Source organism: Grus americana, chromosome Z (assembly GCF_028858705.1).
Source record: "Grus americana isolate bGruAme1 chromosome Z, bGruAme1.mat, whole genome shotgun sequence".
In the NCBI taxonomy this organism is placed as follows: domain Eukaryota; kingdom Metazoa; phylum Chordata; class Aves; order Gruiformes; family Gruidae; genus Grus; species Grus americana.
Window position 1 is genome coordinate 52,132,063 of NC_072891.1, and position 22,108 is coordinate 52,154,170.

At 43.8% G+C, this 22,108-nt stretch overlaps 1 pseudogene; it reads right to left on the reverse strand.

Moving 5' to 3' along the window:
* Positions 1-15,150: 15,150 nt before the first annotated feature.
* Positions 15,151-22,063, reverse strand: LOC129199982 (chondroitin sulfate synthase 3-like; annotated as a pseudogene).
* Between the last annotated feature and the right edge of the window lie 45 nt (positions 22,064-22,108).

Here is a 22,108-nt window from a genome sequence, read left to right on the forward strand (position 1 = left end):
GTGTGATGACACTTCACTCAAACAATTCTGAACTTGGACAGACCTCCCTAGCTCTGGACAGCATCGTAGATTGTTTACTGGCCCGAGTCAGCATCTTAGAGTCCTTTTGGTACAAACCAAATTAGCTCCTACACACAATCTGCTGTCCAGTCAACATAATCCCACAAATTCTAAAACTGTAGATCGTCATGATGTCAAATTATATAACAGTATTCCTGAGCATTTAATAGGAAAGAAATGAACACATCGTAGAGGTGACAATGTTCTGCTGAGATGTACAGACTTAACACTCTTACTGCCAGTAACGTTTAAAAGAATAGAAAAAAGGCTGTTATTTTCTTTTGATTATTAAAGAATTAAAATTACTGAATAGGATTATTATCAAAGTGTTCAAATTACAAATGTAAAATATTTAATTTGCCTTCCCTAAAGGTCTGGTCACAGTGAAGAAAACAGAGAAATACACATGATGAGGCCACTAAGTAATCAAGCAGAGTACACGTCTTTCCTTTCTCAAGGAATACAAAGAGCTGGTATCCAGAGACTGTGCAAACCAGCATCAGTGGCCTACAATACTCCGCTCCTACTTTTTACTCGTTTTACCAGACTACGTTACTCCTTACAGCCCTATCACTACTCGGGATACAAGCTGATAACCATAACACTTTTTTTTCCGTTTTCAACATTTTGCCTCTGCAGATCAGATTTTTTGGTCAGGAGAACAAACAGACAGGGCATTGGATTAGTCACCTTCTGCACACAGACCTGAATGACCACGCTGAAATCCACTGGCCAAATCAATCCATCCTCCTTTAGAAGTTTGTCAGAGACTGGCAATTGCCATTACAAGAGCAAAACTATTTTTAGCAGACATTTCAGAAGAAATTTGCTTCCTGGAAATGCAGAGAAACCACACTGAATTATCTTTACCAAATACAAACATTACAGTTCCCATTCAAAGAATGTAAGCTATGAATTTGCATTGTCTTTCCATGTGCTGTAGCTAGACAGCTCATGAAGCACAAGCCCAGCGTATTAATAACAAAACCCCTCCAAATTCTCAAAACACTTGCCATGAATTAGGTACGCCACTCTTCACCAGACGCTAACTGGACACGGAGCCATCACTTGTACCCATTAGGTCCAGCAGTCCCAGCATTTTTCAGCCTACTTAGTGCTCTGTTCATCCAGCTTATACTTCTTCAGCTTACCAATGAGAAGAACATGGGAGCACCAACCTCTTCTAAAGTGAAAGTATTCTCAGTCCACCACTCGCCCCTCATCCTCAAAGCCTGTCATTTCATCTTAAGAGGCAGTAGGGCTGGTCAGGAGTTGCTTGCCTCAATACCATCAACTCTTCTTGATTACCTTCCTTCCCTTTGCACGTTTTCCTTGCTATTTGCCTGTTGCAGGGAACGTGCTGCAGTCGTCCCTGAGGATTTGCGCTGTCCGAGGAGGGTGCAACATCCTACTCATCCCAACACAGCTGGAGAACTCCTTCCTGCTCTGCACACCTTGGTAAATTCAGTCATCTCCCTTTTTTGTACCTTCTATATTTAGCACATCTAAGCATAGCACAGAGGTCCCAAGCCTACTGAAAGCCTCCAAAACACTACTTTAGACTAAAGGAAAGGAAAAAAATTCATCCAGGGGAGACATTTCAGGCTCGCTTTCAAAAAAGGTACTGATTTGCAGGTAAGATACGGAGTATGAAAACTAAAGGTTATTACTAGGATGGTGGTGACATCTTTCTGAGTGTGTGCTCAGAAAGCTATTCTGAAGTGAGTTTGCTTTTCTACTTCTGTACCGCACAGGACACAGTCTGCAAAAACAGGCAACTTGCCCAGACAGCGGAACCTCAGCTTTAGCTCACGCTTGCAGAAGTTGCTCTAACCTGCCGCATATTGAAACCTGAGCTGCTTTGCAGTAAGCTTACTGACGATAACTGTTGGTAGAGGTGAAGCCAGAGGACACATTCTCAACTGGAAATCTGCATAAAGGAACGGTATGCGGCATAAGATACATACTGCATTAAAAATAAGACACAGTGTCCCCAAAAATCACCAAGTAGAATCAAAAATTGCCTGAAGTTCGATAATGAGGCAAAACAGTAAAATTGACTGAATAAACAGGATCACATTTTCCAGTCCTTTCATTTCCTCTATGGTAATTTTCCATAGGAAGAGAACAAATCAGCTGAAAACAAACAATTATTTCAAGCCAGAGGGGAAGCATCCAAAGCAGCAGATAACCCCCACGAATTTGAAAAACCCTGGGTTCCAGCCCCACACTGCTCCCCAGAGCCCCGGAAGCCTGTTTGAACTGGCAGGAGCCAGAGCCTCTGCACAGAGAGATGCTCTTGACTTGGACGGTGCATTCGGACTATGGAAAAAGAGCTCTGCTTTCATCCGATGCCTAAAAAGCAAGAGCACCAGGAAAACCTGGGCCTACCAGGTATTACATGGGGGCTACGCAGTAGCACTTCTGCCTAGAAATGGTTGCCGTAAGGTGATCAGGAGTCACTCGGGCTGCAAGTTCAGACTTCTTTTTTCCCCCTGCTGCCCTTTTAAACTGGACCCACACCATGAAATTTTACAGAAGAAAAGATTTGGTTCCTAAGTGGAGGCAGACCTATTAGAACGGACACCCTCAGCTCTGTCTGACCTAACTGGGCAAGCAACCGGGTGCTACAACCGGGTGTTTCAATCCAGCACTCGACAAGTAGACAAGAGACGCGTGTGCATTCTGGAAGTGAAGAAGATGAACAACATCATCAGCCTACCGCACAGACTCTGACGTGACTTCTTCTTGTTGCTGCTAATAGTGAAAGGCTGGGGACTTACAGTCCCAAGAATTTACAGACCAAGAACGCCTGAGTGACAACACTAATCCATTAAGCTGGAAAAAACAGAACAACAAAGAGGAAAACAGCAGCAGTGGCAAATCACTTTAAACAATACCTGCACACATTTAAAGTGACTCCCACACTTCCCTTTCATTCACGGATCATTGCTTTTTTGTACAGCTCTATTCATCTTGTGCTGATTTGGGTGCCCAGCACCTCTGCTGTAAAAATAATAAAAAATAAAAACATTAACACCCCGCCCCCCAAAATAAACTAAACCTGGAGGGCTGTAAAGAAATGCCCAATTTGTTAAAGAGACTCAGGGAGGACTTTTTGTTACTAAAACCACAATCGACTAAACCCTTCATTCAAGTTTCCTTTATGTCAGGTGTAAACCCTTAATAAACTGGCTCTTCTAAAGAAAAAGAGCACAGTAGCTACTCCTGCCAAACACAGATCAGGGCTTAACCAGTGGAGCTTTAATTTCACTCAGAACATCCCATCTCCATTACCATGATGTTTGAAACTGACTGCCTTTTGACGTTATTAGCACTGAATAGTCCTTCCACCTTATCCTTTCTTCACCTACTTACGAGAGCCCCAAATGGATCTCCTCTGCTGGCAGCAAGACACGCACAGTCACGCAAAAGCCTCCCCCTGTTTCCAACTCTAACACCATTTGGTCAAAAGCCCTCAGCTTCACGGCCCTGCCCCAAAGCTCTACATTTCACCCCACACTAGACATACTTGGGTTTTATCCCTTCCTAGGGGACCGCATTTCTTCCTTACTTTCTGCTTTCCTCTTTCAAGCTCTCACTTTGTCACATCCTTCTCCCCTCCATGGGACAAGACGGCGAGACACTTCCACGGAGTTCTTCTTTCTCTCTCTCAAGAGATTTTCAAGTGAGCATCCACTCGGGTACCCTCATTCTGCCTACTAACAACATCTCACAGTCTCGCCTTCCGTCTCCTCGCCTTCTGTCTTCAGCGCTGATCATGCGGACGTGCAAGCTGCAGATGTCATGTTCCCACCCCTCCCCGCTCTTCACCGCTGCAGGGCTTTGCCGGCACCGTGTCACCCGCTGGGTCAGGGCCTTGTCCTCTGAACTCTTTGGAAACAACAGCGTTCCTTGCATCTTGGCTACAATTCCATTTTTCAGCGGCATAGAGAACAACCTCTGCTAGTGGGAAATTCACTTGCAAAGACAGCTTCCGCTCTGAAAATTCCTGTGCGAGCTTCTAAATCATCCAAAAGACAGTGCCTGCCACTTTAATGACTATTTATTTCTAAACCGATCGGTTTGCTAAAATAGATTATTATGTAATGACATATTGCACAGGTTTTTGCAGAAAAAATTACTTTATTCTTTTGCTCAAGAAGAATCTGCTTATTTCTGCAGGCATACACGTGTGTCTGTATATAAACACACAATATAGTAACTGATGTGATCTGTATTCCAAGGCAACTAATTGGGTTTGTTCATCCCTTGAGTGTGTACCTCCTCCTAAAGCTTTGGAAAAAAGGTTTTAACGAATTTGTCCCTCTACCTACATTTCAGAAACACTTTACAAAACGGTTATAGAAACTCTGCAGCCAACCCAACGGCGTGCACTAGCAGTTCACAATCCAAACAGCCTGTTGAGCTTTGCCTACTATCGATTTGCTTAAACTGCTCACTGTGCACGCATGTAGTGAAAGAAAAGTCACCAGCATGAAGGTCGTAAACCATCTGAACACCAAAAGATTTTAGAATTACTTGTGTTGGATAGAAGTCCAAGGTGTTCAGCTCTCCTACAGGCAAAGGCTGTCCAGTAGCTTAACACGGGATCTCTTTGTGTCATTAGCTGCCAGGACCACAACTTGGTACCTTCTATAGAGACAGCATCTCAACAAGCACTACCCCGAGAGCCCCCTTTTCACTATAGTCCAGAGGCATTCGCTGAGTGGGGATTCAGGAAAGTGAGAACTGCACCGGGTATTGCCAAGATAATTTCTTTCAAACACCAAAGCTCTTCTGCCATAAGTCTCCCATCCAACTCACGTTGTGAACTAACCACATTTAACTGATTAAATCTGAAAGATTTAGAACGCGGAACATGGCTGCAGGCATTCCAGGAGAAACTCTAGGAAAACACACGTTACCATGCTGAAAGCGTTTTTAGTGCTGGGCGATTTCGTCGTCTAGAGAACATTGATGGTACGAATGCGTATGGAATTATTAAACGTTGAAAATGCTCTCTAAAAGCACGTGGAGCAAGATAGGAGAGGGGACAAACTTTCCCGGGGTGAGGACTGACTGCACTTAACCAAACCCTTTGGTGAGCTTTCCTGCTACCACGCGGGTTTGTGTTAGCTGAGAGCAAAGCACAAAAAAGCCGCTACAGCCTCTGCCAAACTCCACGGCTGCATCTCTCCTGCCAGCCAAAGGTTTCCCGTCACAGCTATAAGAAAAGGGTATAAAAAGACAGAGGTTTTGATCCGAGCAAAGAGAGAAGGTGACTGATTCCAGCTCAGCTCACACCACCTGTCATGGGCAGCAGCTTTAACCCCTGCGTGCACACTGGCCTCCCCAGAGCTTCCTCAAGGGTTTTCTGGCTCCTCTCATCCCTGGAATGATGCCCAAAGGGCACCAAAACCACATTTTTCCATACCTAAGGATGTAGCAGCATGCAATGCAGGTCACTGCAAGGAGACTCTGGAGGCAGCTTTAGGCCTACAACTTGCATTAATTTATTTCCTTAGGAAAAGTTGAGTTCTGCAAAAGTTGACATCTCTCTTCCAAGAAAGCTCCCAGAGCTGGCAGCAGCAGACTGCTTGTACGCTGCAAAGACAGAGATGTTTGTTTCATATTAGTTGCAGGACTGGTGCCAACCTCCAGACACAGGCATGATCAAAACTCCTTAAGGAATATAGGTACACATGAGATTTAACACACATACGTTTACTACTTATTACTGAGGTGGAAAAGCTCTCAAGAAGCATTAATGCTGGAAATAATCCTCGCATTTGTCGGCATTACGTTTTTAAAAACGTAAAGAAAGAGGTGAATTTCAGTAACTGCAATGATGCACTTTTTCCTGAGGTCAGTTCCCATCTAAGTGTCAGAATGACTCTCCTCTTTCCATGAGTATTCATTCTTCCTGTCCTAGATTACACCACCTACGGTATATAATGGTATATAATTTATGTGCACTTCAAAAAATGCCCACACTGGAGACAAAGGCTAATATATTTCACACGCCCATACATCAGTATTTTTACTAAATACACATTTAAATGAATTTAATGAAACTACTTTAAAAGTCTGCTGCTAAACTTGAAAGGGAGGCATTTATATTACACTTGCGTCATTTTTTAAACAGTAGCTCATCCATTGTCAGCTGAAGAATGATGCGTACTGCCATATAAACAGTGATGTTTGACTTTACTGAAGCTGAAAGAAAGAAAACAGTAATTCTGCTTTTGGTGTACAGGCCTCAGCATTGATTCAAAGACCATCTGAATATAGTGGAAGCCGCTGCCTGATCTTCTGCTTAGTTTCATTTTGCTGGGAAAAAGATCGCTGTTTACACTAGCCAACCCATTACTGCTTACAAAACCAAGTTTTCCCGCACCCAGAAGCGAAGACTGTCCCGCTCAAACCACCAACCATTTATCAGTCCATAGCTCCGCTCTCTCAGAGGAGCAGGCAATAGAAAATGAAAAAAGACAAGCACTCATCACAACAAACCAGCAAAACTACCTGTCGCGGTGGAGATTTTGTTACAGGGCTTTGGTTTAGCAGCAATTTAGGATTTATTAATATTTTTGAGAGTGATCACAGGATTAGGTTGTGTAATTATTAACAGCACTTAATCATCAGCCACTTTAACAAAGCAATTCAATGGCATTTGTTACAATCAAAATAGCGACTCAGTTAAAGACTTGAGGGTGGCGAGTGTCACCCGAAACTTACAGCAGGGTTGCACACACAGATGGAGGTTAAATCAGGTCACACGTACAGGCAGGCAGGCAAACAATCACGAATCAAATTACACACAGACAGACAGACAAATAGTTCTGCACTTAAATACCTCCTTAGAGTGTGTGGATGAAGGCAAATATCAACCTGTTACACACAACAGTGTTGCTGTTTTATTATCTGTACTGATGAAGAGATGCCAAAAACTACTGGACATCTCTCATTACTATGTATTGATCCCCACTGAAGAAAGAACAATAATTACACTACAAAACAGAGAACAATTTTCTCGAAACTGTTTAAAAAATAACAGAGCAACACTGTATGAGTCTATCCTTGTACTAGTCATTAAAGCTTCTCTTCCCATAGAACCGAAACACTTAATCCAGCAACTATTTTTGTTACCTACCTACATGTGGTAGGGATGAAAGGGATGTAATAAGGATGAAAAGTTACTTCGTTTGTACAAGGTAGTATCTAGTCTGCAGAGAAAGACTTATTTTCACCAAGCTGATTAATATAATTATGGCTAAACAGAAACAACTCAATAAAAATCAACAAGAAAAGCACAAATCCCTTCCTTCCCCAACCCAGGGCGTCACATTTTATCTTCTTTCAAGCTTGAAAGAACACAAAGTGTACCTACACTGAAGGTAACATGGATATTAAAACTGGTGAAACCATCAGCTGGTTTGTTTTCATTGGCCACTCCACAGATTTATGGCAGAACCTCCAAATAAATCTTTTCAAAGGCCATTTCCAAGGAAAACAGTAGGTCTCCAAATGTCGTTTCGCAATGGAAAATTAGCACTGAAGTGAGGTACTAAAATGATGAGTTTAGTACTAAGCCAAACATTCCAATTAGCAAGGGCAAAGTTGTTTTAAAATGAGATGAGCGGGAAGCTCCTGCAGTTCTGGACTTACCTGCAGGAATGCTACTACCGAAGCGTATTTTTGGACACTGAAGTAGGTATCACCAATGCTTAGAAGTAAGAAAAATTTGAGAGGTCCTTTTTAATCAAGTCAATAACTAACCTACACTCAGGAACATATTTTAACATGGTTGTTCCGAGGGCCTCAGTTCAATTTTTCCCCTTCTGAACTAATGAACTATTACCAGCATTGTATCAGCAGCATACACCACTAACAGACATACTATTCAGATCAATGTGGGAGCGTAAATGGTTTCACATTCCTCAATGCACTAACAAAACACAGTCAGTAGGCGAATACTTTAGAAGGTAACTGGCATCTTTAGTAAAGACAGAATAGCGCAACACTAGATTTGCACATGGGAGTGAGGTTCCTGCAAGCCCACATAGGTCTAGGCACAGCAATTGTTATCGTAATGATCAGTCTCCAGAAACAGCTGGTAACAAGTTAATGACATGAATGTAATAGTCTTTATGACTATTCAACGCTCAAAGTGGAGCAAAAAGGCAAATGTCAATACATTGCATGACTCCTAAAATACACACACACCACCATCCCCACACATATATACACATCTACACACATACACAGAGAACACTGGCACCACATCCTTTTTAATGCACAAACTCATGAAAGAAGTCTTACTTGCGAGGATGCAACTCCCAGTCATGAACAGCTTATTTGTAGTAGCTGTTTTCTAACACGCCAAACTCAACAAAGTCAATCTGTTATTCCAACCTACCTTCTTCCAGCATTTCCCTCTCCTGCTTCTAGCATTTTGTGTAGCTAAAATAATAAAGCCACTGCTGTTCAAAATACTTTTCCAGTGACAAGTTAGGAAGCTCAGGCTGGGCTGGAAGAGTTGATAAGCATACTGAAGAAAGACCAGCCCTTACTCATTCAAGGCTCTCTGACCCATAAAGACCAGACATTTCTTACATCCCTCTACCATGACAGAGTTGTCATCTTCAAGTACACATTAAGAACAGAGTCTGAAGGTATGTTTATTCTTGGGTTTAGCACAGTAAAAACTCAGGCTAACAGGTTTGGAAGAGGGAAGTGAGCACCAACTTACCATGCCCAGGATGGAGGAAAGCCCAATGCATAGTTTCTGTACAGAATTCTTTCTTGAAGGTACAAACAATAATCAATTTTTGTAAAGACATAACAGACATGGTCTACAACTCCAAGCAAACCCCAAGCATCAAAAGCCACAAAAGAAATATACATACTTACACCACCCTCCTGGATACACTAATACTACATTTCCCAAAATTACCACAGCCAAATATTAAGAAAAAATACTTTTAATTGCTTGACAATATTTTCTATTACAGTTAGTTATTACCCTCACTTAGGTGCAATTATTTCCCCTTACCACATGGAGAAAAATATCTTCAATCACAAAAATTTAGAGTGGAAGAAAAGAAGAATCCAAAATACTAGCGCCTGCTTTTGTTCATTCTAGCAGGATAGATTTATACCTATAAAATTGTTTTAAAACAACAATTAAAATATCAATAGCACATAACAAAACTGTTTCATTTGCCGAGTTAAGCACTCTCCTAAAAGGTATGTCGTCACCTACATCTGTTCCAGTTAATTCCCTGACTTCTGGAACTGAGTCCTCATGCACTTCACGCACTTCAGAAAAGTTTGCACAAAGTTGATAAAAAATGACAGAAAAAGTCACTGTGTTTTATCATGATCAACAATAGGAAGCTGTGCAATTCTGGCAGGGTGAGAGCTGGTCCATCAGAGAGTCCCCTTTGGTGATAAAAAGTTATTATGATAATAAATGTGCTACAGTCTATAGCTAGAAAGAAAATGCTTTCAAGGAAAATAGCCAAAAAACTACGTTAAATTGAAGCTTGAAGCCAAAATGTACATACATACAGAAGAGAAATGCACAGATATAACTATGAAGAGACATGAAGAACAAGCTGAAAGCTAAATTCTTAAGCTTTACAGGAGAGATATTGCAGTAAATACCTGGAAGCACAGCTTAAAAGCTCCAAAGGACCTTCACTCATGCCCCTGGGAGCTTGGTTATCAACTAGGCACAAGCTTTAAACATATGCATATGTACGTACAAATACACAGCTCCATGCACACAGATTTACAGTGTATGCCTCGTGTAGCTGTTAAGGCCACACAGACTTCCACGGCATTGCGGCCACGTGTACAACTAAAGAAATGCTGCATTTCTCTGGTACAGCTGCTTCCATGCCATGAGGAGCTTGTTCACACACGCTGCACTCAGAAAGAGCCCAGTGAACAAACACCTCCCTGAGACCAGCAAATGCAGAGTCAGAAGGAGCATCGTCCCTGGCGATCAAGTTAACATCCTTCAGATGTTCATTTGCCCTTGAATGCTTGTAAAAAAATAATAAGAAAGAAACAAAAAGCAAAAATGTTTAGGGACTCAAATGCACCATAAAGCAGTCTTTAAAAATATAAAATCCTTCCAAGTATCAAGTGCACAAAAAAACAAGGCACAAAATGACAATCCTATCTGAAAATTATTAAAAGGAATACTTCCAAGTTTCTAAATCAAATATTTTATCACAAACTAAATATTAAAGAACCAAAACCAAGCAAACAAACCATCTGTCCAGTCAGTAGCTCAGGTTTTAATCTTCAGTATTCTAACTGCCTGGTTAAACCAGCACATTCCAGAAGAGACTTCAGACTTTTTTTTCTTTTTTCTTTTTTCTTTTTTTTTATTTTCAAATGTTCTCAGAGGTTACTTTACTGAAGGTAAAACTTCAACCAATGTGGAAAACAACTTTGGAAAATTTGTCTTGAAAGCACTAAATAAAAAATAAATGAAAAGGTAACCTTCCCTTTCCTAGGCTCGTTTCAAGACTAAGTCATACATAAAGCAGCATTCAAGAAGCCTGTATCAGTTACAAGGCTGCTTATCATCCTCCAGATTTCCTAAAATTATACCCCTAGTTTAAGATGTTCTTTGTTTCCTAAAGTATACATATGATTTAAAAGACTTCTTAAAAGCAGGCCAAAAATCTTGTCTTAGTGTGATACTCAGGAAGCCAAAAATACTGCAGCCGGGGTGGGACTACACATTTACTTGCTGCCCAGTTTCAAATGTGTACTAAAGAATAAACAACCTGGGCACTCACCTTGAGCTTAAATCATCAGCCCACACTGGTCAGATGGAATAAACTCCTCAAAGCGTAGCAGTTCTTGCTACATTTTAAATAATGTATGTATTCTTTGAATACTTCATGTTATATAATGAAATCCAATCAGTAAATAAAAGCATATTTTAGAGAATGCGTCAGAGCAGCATATACTGACAATGGCTTAATACATGTCATACCTTCTCACATAAGAACTGAAGATAGGTGGAAACTAGTTTGGTAATGAGAGCCACAGAATAAATAGTAATAAATAAATAAAGTCCGAGGACTAGCTGCACTTCACCCCTATTTGTCTGCTTCCAGAAAACTCCCAAGAAACATACAGAATTGGAGGAGAGCTTGAAAGCTTATTCTTCTAAAAAAAGAAACATATCCTATCTTTGATACCCAGTGAAATACCACGGTAAATAGAAGTACATCTAATTAGCACCTATTTCAAGTAATTTCTGTAACTCTCCTTGTTTACAACTTCCAGCTTCACTCTTTGTGAGCATTTTCCATTTCAGTAGAAGCACATCATTTGATCTCATCAAAAGACATGAATCTGGCAAGTGAAAGTCAGGAAAAAGTTATCTCTGGGAGATTTCTAAGTCAGGACAAGAAGAGATACAAAGAACAGCCCAGGAAAAGGAACAAAATCCGTCAGCTCTGGGCGTTGGGAGGGAACAGGAGGAAACAACCTGTGGACTGTCAGTGTCTTTGAGAAGACTATACACACTTGGAGCGCCTCTGTACTATTTGCTTTACCTGGTAACCTGCAACGAACACTTCATCTTCAGAAAGGCTCAAGCAGGACAGTTTAACAAAACATTTTCTCAAAGTATGACCAATAACCACAATGAAATCTGTACACGTGAAAGGGAAATTTATTTCTGAACACCTAGGAAAGACAAAATTTTGAAAATAAAGATAATTCTGTGAGTATCTATAGAAACTAATGTTTCGCATGTGGTTTGGTTTACTTGATTTTAAGGTAAAGGATCGAAAACTATTTCAGGGTAAACACTAAAAAACATTAGGGTTTCATTGTGCTTTGTTTCAGGGATTCACTTAAAGCACTGAATCCACTGTTGACCCTAAAGCCAACAAGTTCTTCACCTGTAAGTCTCTTTTGAAAAATCAAGCTTACTCCTTGTCTAACGTGACAGGCACTGTCAAGAATGATGATGTGAGGGGTTTAAATGAGATGACTCTTACAACAGTTGTGCCACAATTGTGTCATCTCATGTCAAACTGTTTTTAAACACACTTGACCAGCCAGCCTTCTGCACTAGACTTCTATGGACATACCACCTCCAATATAGCAATTGCACAAAAGTCTGGAGAAAACATTTCCAATAAAATGAGAGCAAACATGAGAAGAAAGTGAACATGGTTAGGTCTAAATTTCCATGTAGGTTGAGAGATGGTTCATGGTACCCATATGCAGAATTAAAGACATATTTTTAATAATTTAAGAACTTTTCCTAAGGTTTTCCTTTTGCTTGTCTGTGGGATGCTTTGGTAATTCAAACAAGAGCTTATTCTTAAAGAGGAAAACCTTTGAAATATTTGCTTTAAGAACATACAAACATGCAACGCAGACCAGAAAGCTGTTAGCTAGCCCACACAGTCCTGCACATAAACAGCTGCTGGCATCTTAGAGGAAAGTGCGTTAAGAGGAAGGTGTATCCACACTTTCTTTACATCATGGACATGCAAACACATCCCCAGAGTCCTCCTGCACCTCGTGAACTCAGCACCAGGAGTCAGAATTACACAGCTGTCAAACTCCAAATAGGCACAAGCAGTATTTCCTCTTGGGGCACCCAATCTGCAAATAAGCCAGAAACCTATGACAAGCTGACTCTCAGTCAGGCTGAGAAACACCCCCCTAGCTCTTGGCTCCACAGCTAAGATGCCATCATGCCAGGGACCACAGCCACGGGCTTGTGTGTGCTGGTGCACACCTCCACGGTAGCTGTGGGAATACCTTCACAATAAAAGCCCCCAAACAAGGTATCTCCAACTCTTGCAGTCCTGCTGAGCCACATGGGGAAACACTTAAGACCCTCAATAACATGTAAGTACCAGAGACAACTCTATTTCCTCACCACAAACTTCCTCAACTCCCAGCCAAGCTCATCTTGCAGGACGTATGGGGTATGGCTGAGATGGAGTTAATTTCACCACAGCAGCCCTCCTGGTGCCGTGCTGTGTATTGGTAGCTAGCAAGGTGTTGATAACACACTGGTGTTTTGGCTACTGCTGAGCAGTGCCAGCACACATCAAGGCTGTCTCTCCAACATTTCTTCCCCTCCTCAGCAGTAAGCTGGGGGTGGGCAAGCTCCTGGGAGGGGACAAAGCCAGGACAGCTGACCCAAACTGACCAAAGGGATATTCCATACCATATGACATCTGCTCAGCAATAAGAAGCTGAGAGGGGGAGGAACTGGGGGCATTCGGCTTTTTACATTTGTCTTCCAGAGCAACTGCTACGCATACTGAAGCCCTGCTTCCCGGGAAGTGGCCAGCATTGCCTGCTGATGGGAAGCAGAGAATAATCTTTTGCTTCTGCTTTGCTCCCAAGTGCAGCCTTTTGGTTTTGCTGCATTAAACTGCCTTTATCTTGACCCACAAGTTTGGGGTTGTTTTTTTCTATCTCATTTTTCTCCCCTCCCTGTCCAGCTGAGGAGGGCAGTGATAGAGCAGCTTGGGTCAACCCACCACACAGGATGAAGAAGGGGCAAGAAGACAAGGAGTCCCCAAGGACCCCAGGGCAGTCTCCCCAAATTCCCGGCGTAAAAGAGCAAATGAATAACAGGAGGTTACTTACAAAGCCAGAGAAAGAGCAAGGAGTCTGCACAGTACAGCACAACAGCTCAGATGAGACCAGAGCCGCATAGGGCAAGAGTAATGAGCCAACTTTAGCACCACAGTTACTGCAATAGGATATGCACTTAACGACTTGCATTTTATTCGGTATCCTGTACACACAGAAATACTATACTACAATGGTACGGAAATAGAACTCACTTTTCTAACCAACTGAGAATCGTTTTGAAGTAAAAAAGCTTCGTAACTACCTTTAACGTTGCTGTGATCAGACAACTCTTAAAAACAAATAGCTAAGAGAGCACATCCCATGTCAGTAACTGGCCATTTATGCAAACGGTTCTGAGGCCTCTGTGACCATCCTGTTCCTCTCCAGATACCCTCAGAGACCCCTGCTACAATCTTAATCATCCACTCTTCCATGCATTTCTATTCTAGGGTTACTGATAGCTCGCTCTATGCTTTTCGAAAATGATGGCTGCATTTATGTAACTACCTAATGAAGCTGACCAAAACCAAGAGCTTAAGTGGGGGTGGGTACTGCTGCTTCAAGACTGACCATTCCAGTACCCAAATGAGCAAAATGCCATCTGGCCATCATCAAAGGCCAATACACCTCTAATGCTTCTGTTTGGTGGAGTGTTCTAGTCAAAGCTGAGTTGTGATCCACCAACATCTTCACCAAAGATAAAGACAAAACCTCAAATGAAAAAAATAAAATTATTATTAATTTTAAATTACTATTATTAATATTATCTGTATTTTTAAAGAAAATGTTATAGTGATGAGACTGTATTCTATGGTTGTCACAGACTTGTGACAAACCCAAAAAGGAAAACACAATGGGAAAACAGATACAAACGTTAATGTGGACTGCTGGTATGTACAAAGTGCACTATTTTCTTTCAATATCAACGTACATATTACCAAAAGATCAAAAGTATATGGGGTGTTTTGCATGAATGTAGTTTTTTGCATGAATGTAGTTTTTAAGTTTAAAATGCATGTAGTGGGTGTTGGACTTGATGATCCTTATAGGTGCCTTCTGATTTGAGATATTTTGATTCTATGATATTTTCCACCAGAGAAAGGGAAAAAAGGCTACAAAAAGAAAAGCTTTACAAACTTAACATTAGAACAAATGTCCCAAATACACTGAGGAATGATCTTTAAATCTTTTTTATGCTGCATTTGTCATTTTGCATTTTCTGAAGAGAAACCTTCTCTGACAGTCGGTATTTATACCCTGACAATGTTTGATATCTGCTTGAATTGTTATAGCCACTTAATTCATGTGTTGCATTTTAGTTTGGCCTTTTGTGAAACAACACTATTTTATCTGTTATAAACTTAGGTTACAAATTACAAAATGGTCTTCTAGACCCATAAACATAATTCCAAAAAAAAAAAAAAAAAAAAGCGTCAGGGGGACAAATAAAGCAATCAGCCTTTTTCCAAATGGCCCTCTGTAGGCAAGTCCCTCCTAAACAGCAAAGCGAGGTACAACACAGCATCTCAGGTTTTTAACTATATTTGTGCTTCCAAAGAATAAAATTAGTATGAGTCACTAAAATCAAGCTAATCTCTTCATTCATTTAAAGAAAAATGTTTCAAGGATTTAAAATTAGTGGAAGAGAAGGTGCTAACTTGAAGTACGGATTTGGAAAGCACAAAAGCAAAAGGCCCTTTTTAATCTCTACTCTTACTGATTTGGGGAAGCAGAAGTTGCTAACACCTCTCAAAACCAAAAAGGCATTTTGCAGAAATATTTTAGCCAAATTTCTCAGGTTTATTACACCTTAATCATTACAGCATCATCAAAACTGGAGGATAAATTAAGATATACTTAAAAAACATATCAGAACAAGGATGGATCTCCTGTAGAAAGAAAATCATCCACTCAAAATACAACACTTCTAGCTGATAATTCCTCATGGAGCAAGGAACTAGATTTAGGCTGCAGTTCAGTGTTGCTTCCAGCCAATTTGAAGGTAAGCTGCTGCCAAGACAGGCAGTTTGGCACTCTCTTGCCCCTTCATTCCTGGATGAACGTGACCACCTCTTCGTTCTTCTGATGCTTGTGCTCAGCAAAGCTTTGCCGTGAGTGCTGATTCAGCTGAAGAAAACACTCTTGGTCAGGTCCAGGTTACAAGTGGATCCCACCCCTGCCCCAGCTCACCACAGGGCTGCACAAGTCCTGCAGAACAGGACAGCAACCGAAAGGAGCAACTACCCTTCAGCCAAAGCCCATATTTACGTCGGCTTAGAGCAACTGTCAAACTGCAGCCCGAGGGCAGGTTTTTATCTCCTCCATTCTGCACAACTGCTCTAAAACCCCTGTTATTAGATTCACTCGCTCAGAAATCCAATGACTAATTCTTTATTCAAAGTGGAGAAGCTCCATCAGCAGAGACCAGGAGGGACTCATCACCTCAGCCATAAGTCATTTCGTATGTGGGAGACCCAGCCTTTAGCCCCGGCCTCAAATCTGGCAGAACAAGAATTAAACTCTGGAAAGCATCAAGAACAAGAGTGGCTCATTGCAGACTTGTACACCTCTTCTTTTCCTATTCATTCTGACAAAAAAAAGTCAAAGTTGTAACCCTCTCCTTGCCAGCAAGCATATTACACATATAAACTAGCGCAGCTTACCTGCAACCTCTACAAGGCAATAGAATAAACCCTGACAGGCAGCCAGTCTTACCTACGCCAGCTGAGCCACCCAGCAAAGATCAAGCATTGCAGGTTTTCTCTTGAACTCTTTGATTGCTTTCATCCTCACCAAAAAGAGACTTTCCGTTCCAGTTCTTAGAAAAGAAGTCTAGTAAAAAATGATGCAACAGAGATTCAACTCTTCTAGATCTTTTCTGCTTCTATGAATGTCACCATCATTGTTTTCAGTTTATATTAGTCTTCAGCAACATCCTAAACACAAGTCATGCCTCTTCCCAAAAGCAGTGAAGTCCATAAAAATCTTGCAGCTCAACGAGGCTCAGTTTAATACGTAAATACAACAAGAGGACTTCAGGACAAAAGGGCAACTGCCTATGCAGAAAGTCCTGGCCCCAATCTCAGGTTTTGCACACGTGTACCTGAGGGAATAATTCCCCTTCTAGCACACAAAGAGCGCTCCTGATCTAAGGCAGGAGTGAAAAATCACACAGCAAGAGTTTCAGTGCCCTAGGAAAAAAGTCACCCTTGTCACCAATTAATTTACCAACCCACAACAAGCCAATCTGTTCAGGTACCCTACTAGATTGCTTGAAACAACCAGCTACACAACACAAACTATGCCAGAGCATGAATGCAACCTCTCTCGCCTTTCACTCTATTTCACTCCTTCCCTTCCATACACACTTAACGCTGGCATAGCATCCTAAGCAGCTTTGGCTTAGTCATCTGCATCTTCCGGAGCATCTCCTGTATCGGCCACAGAGTCAAAGATTCTTCTAACAGACGGAAATACTGATCAGAAATGAGCAGCTGCTATTGCAATGCCTAACACATTTTCTTCTTTTTCCATTCTTTATTATATAGACCTCGGGCCTTCAAGAGTAACTGACAATCAAGACTGGTGTCAGTCTATTCCACATCCCATAAAAACACATGCTTTTTCCAAAATGGTTATGCTTTCAGGCCCCAATCCTACCATGAAAAGCTGAGCTGCTGGACAGTCCTGTAACGCAGTCTCCAAAACAGAAGAAAGTAAACATAATTTTTCACTCTATCCCACTTACGCTCAGTGCCTGGAGCCAAAAACTCCTGACATTCAACATCAAAATAAATAACAACCAATGCAGTGATAATGTTATCTATTATCAGTTTTCTTCCCTTCCCAGATTTCTTCCCAAGAAGACAAACCAGAAAAACAAAACCAAAACCCCTTCCAACATGTAACTGTCAAGGCAGAATCATAATTCTGCTGATAGAGATCAGCAGGCATCACATGCCCATAAGGATGACACAGCACAAATACACCAGAGTGTCAGATTAAGCTGCCAGTGTAGCATGCGGTTTGGAAGTCTGATTAAGGACCACTAGTCCTACATCACTATCCATCTGCACGATAAATGCCTGCCCTGCTCTACCAGTGCAACAGGTGTATTATTTTACATTGGACTTATAACATTGATTGAAATAGTCTCTAAAAGCACCTTTCTACTGTGAAGTAAAAGATCCGATTTCCACCTCTAAGGTTTCTACCTAGTTAGTATCAACTAATCAAAATTTACTTTTGTTCACCTCTTTACATGCATTGTAGCCTACCAAGCCCATTTTTAAAATGGCAACCTTTCCCCTCCCCAGGTCATCCAGAAAAACACTTACCTGCAAAATCAATTATGTTTCCTGTCTTTTTGTTTTTAATAGCACATAACCTCTTTCAGTGGCCCATTTAAACGATTTTTCCTGCTGAACAAGGGAGTGCCACAAGGGCAAGCATATATTAATATTAAAGAATCAGTCAATGTAACTGAAATCCTGTTCATCACATTAACTATCACCCTTTACCCTTTCTGGCAGTTGCACGCTTAGTCTATTTTTATCTACAAAGCTAGTCTTGCCACTAATCACAACGTTTCCAGAGAAAGAGGTCTGAATTTTAGTTATGGCAGCGCAAACAAACTTTTTGGGTACTGCACCACATTTTGATTACTTTAGAAAACGATACTATGGAACGAAGTCATTTGCTCCCCAAATGACTTCAGCATAGGAAGATTTGTTACACTGCGTATGTCCTTAATGCATTTTAACACTGTTCTACACTAAGAAAAACACTAGTAAAAGTTTATCATACACAAAGACAGCGCAACAAATTTCATTTCTGTACAAGAAAAAAAACCCACAACCACTATTTCTGCTTTTGCCAGTCATGAACTCCATTAAAATACAGCTGAGTAATTAAGAAAATACAGGCAATTCTTCTTCAAACACTACAACATATTTTAAGAACCTGCAATGCAGAACAGATATGCCGCACGCTTATCCAAAAACAAGTTCATAAAAAGATCCTACCTGAAGAGCATACGTCAAATACAGCAGCATCCTGTCAAGCATTATGTGTAGAAATGCCCAAGGTGAAGCTCTAGCAACTTATAGCATAGCAATACTTACAACGTGGCTGCAGTAATTGTCAACAACAAAAACTGAAAGACAAGTAGAAATGACTATGCTTGCAGCAACATGCCGTGAACGTTTTCCTCTCTTTTTTCCTTACAGTCTGCAGTTTACATTCTGATGCATGCATTAAAACATAATTACGGTGGAAAGAGGTTGCAGATACAGTTACTTACATTGCAAGACATAAAACTCTGTAAACAAACAGCACATTGCAATTTACACTGTCACTCACCTCATATGACCAAACACACTGAGTTCCTCCAAACCTTCGGACACACCTGCCCACCTCCACGTCCTCATGAGTGGTGTACATTTCTCCAAGGCATTCACCAATATGTGGCACCATCCTCCTGAGAACCTCCCGGCTGAAGATCATTCCCGGCCCTCCCATGCAGAAATTCTCTCCAGGCTCCAGCCCAAGTTTTCCGAGTTCTTCAATATTACCCAGACCAGTCGGTCCCAAATACAGAGGTTTACTACTGTTCAGTGAGCGAAGAAACTCCTCCAATTTTTCACCTGAAAAAGATAAAAGATTACTGTTATTTCTCTGCCTAGTCTGCCAGCCATCTCTTTTCCTGTACTTCAAGCTTTTTTAAAAACGTAACAGGCACCTGAGACTGTCACAGAAAATCACTTCCAAAGCAGTATTCTGTACCTAACTGAAAACACCCTTGGACAAGTTTACCTTTCACAAGCTTCTTTTGTTTTTCTTAATTAACATTACAATGACATTTTCATTCAGCCAAAAGCCAGAACGTGATCAAAACTTCATTTTACCACTAAACCTTGTTCTGCTCAATCAGGACTAATGGAAAGCACTTCCTTGGTAGTTTAAAACTCTCTCTAAAGTAGGACAATTTGCCAATATAGTTCCAGGCTGGGGAGGGAGGGAGGGAAGGGAAAGGGAAATGCCGGGTATTATTTTAATAGGATTAATTTTTGAAAAGACCAAAGCAAATCTCGATTAACCAAGGTAAATATGTTTAATTGCGGAGTAATTGTGGGAACAAGGTAAAACTCAGGCTCCTTCCAAACTATTTCCAGTGCTGCAATGTCTACAGACTTTTCCTTCAAACCCCTCACCTAGTTCTTTTCAGAAACTCTGATTTCAAATTTACTTGACATCAAAAGTTTCTGGATAGGTTTAACTCAGAACCTTGGAACTAGTTAAAGACAGGTTCATTGCAACTCTGCAATGAGCCCAAAGTGACAACTTCTACATCTGCAACCCAATATATATACATAGATACACGCGTAAGTGCGCGAGTATTTCACAGATGAATGACAGCTGACAAACAAGCAGCCCATTAAACCACTCAAACAAAAGCAAGTGACAAACAGGGAAGCATACAGTTACTCCAGTTAACTTTTCACAGTGTTTTCAATACTGCAAGCAACCACGCTCACAACCTAGGCTTACAAGTTCAGTTTCTTCTTTCTTTCCTAAGAGCAGGACACTGCACGAGTAGCAGCAGCAGCAACAAGCGCAGACCAAAAGCAAGCGGGTTGCAGAACATCTTTTTTTAATGGTGCTGTAAACCTCGTGAAATAGGGCCAGTGCTTTTCAGAGACACACGCTGCAAAGAACAGCAGCTTTACAAGCAGCCTTCGGCGGCGGCGTTTGCTCAGCCCAAGTGTCAGCGAGCCAACGCAGAACTTTTGTTACTGCTCAAAACATCACTTCCGAGCAGTACCGAGTCGAAGCCTTCGGGCTGAGCCGCAACCGCGGCGGGGGCTGCCCGGCCGGAGCAGGACGCAGTCGGCAGAGCTCTTCGCCGCTCCCGCCCGCCGCCTGCCCACGGGCGGCGGGACGAGGCGGGACTGCCACCCTTGGGCTGCGCAGCCGAGCGCGGCGGGACGCGGCGCCGGCACCACCCCGCCGCTCCGCTGCCCGCCCACGGCCCCTGTCCGCCGGCCCACGGCAGAGCCTCGCCCGGAGAGCCGCGCCGCAGCAAGCGCGGGGGCCGCAGCACCGAGATCCCACGCCAGGACCGCTCACCGCGCCCGCCGCGGTCCAACCCCCCGCCTCAGCCCTCCAACGCGCCCCGGCACCGCGGCCTCCCCAAGGACGGCCCGGCCCGGCCCGGCCCGGCCCCGCGGGGGCACCTCGAGGTTCCCACCGGCACCTCAGCGCCGGGACAGCACCCCACGGCCCGCACACGGTGGCTGGAAGCAAACTCCGCCGGGGCGGTGGGTGGGCCGAGGTACCCCTTGCGCTCCGCCACCGGGCGGGAACCGACTCTCCCCACCCCCGCGGGACCCCGCCGGGCCGCCAGGCCATCGCTCCGCTCCCTCCCTCCCGGCGGCGGGGCGCGCCCCGCCACCTTTAATGTAGACGTCGTCGTCCGCCCGCATGAACCATTCGTACTTGTCCAGGTAGCGGTCGTGCATGTACTTGATCATCATGAAAGACTTCTTCTGCGGCGGGTAGGAGTCGTCCACGCCGGGCAGGGCGACGACGGGCAGCCGGGGCAGCCCGGGGGGCGCGGCGGAGCCCTGGCTGGAGAAGAACTCCACGCGGCCCGGCACCGAGGGCGCCCACGTCCGCTGCGCCGCCACCGCCCGGCTGCCCAGGTACTTCTGGGCCGTCATCACCCCCACGTAGAGGAAGTTGCGGGGCTTGGCGTAGCCCGGGGCGCCCCCCCAGTCCCCGCTCCCGTTGTGGCTGCCGCCGGGCCGGCCGCTCCGCTTCTCGCCGCCTTCCTCCTCCTCCTCCTCCGGCTCCCCTTCCCGCCGGCGGCGGGGCTGGACACCATGCCCTCCGCCGGCGGCGGCGGCAGCTCCCAGGGGCTGCTCCTGAAACTCGTGCCGCCCAGCACCGCCGCTGCCTCCGGCGGCGCCTGCTGCCCGCCCGGCACCGCCGCGCCCCCGGCCGCCCCCGCCCCGCCGAGCGGCCGTAGTAGGAGCAGAGGCTGGAGCCGCGCCTCTTCTTTTCGCTCAGCTCGGCCACTTTCGGGGCGATGAGCCAGGAGGCGGCGGTGAAACCCAGCCCCAGCCCCAGCCCCACGCTCAGCCAGGGTCTCCGGGACCGGGCTGCCATGGCGCGGGCGGGGCGGCTCCCGGAGCGCCGCTGCCGCCGCCGGCTTCCCCCCGCCGCCTCCCGCTGGAGGCGACCCCCGTCCCGCTGCGGCCCCGGGTGCGGCGACTCCCGCCGCGGCTCCCTGCCCCGCCGCGCCGGCCCGGGCGGCTGCGCTGCTCCCGAGTCAAACTTCTCCGGGCGTGAGGGCGGCGGCCCCTCCGCTCCGCTGGCACCTTGTCACCGCGGCGGCTGG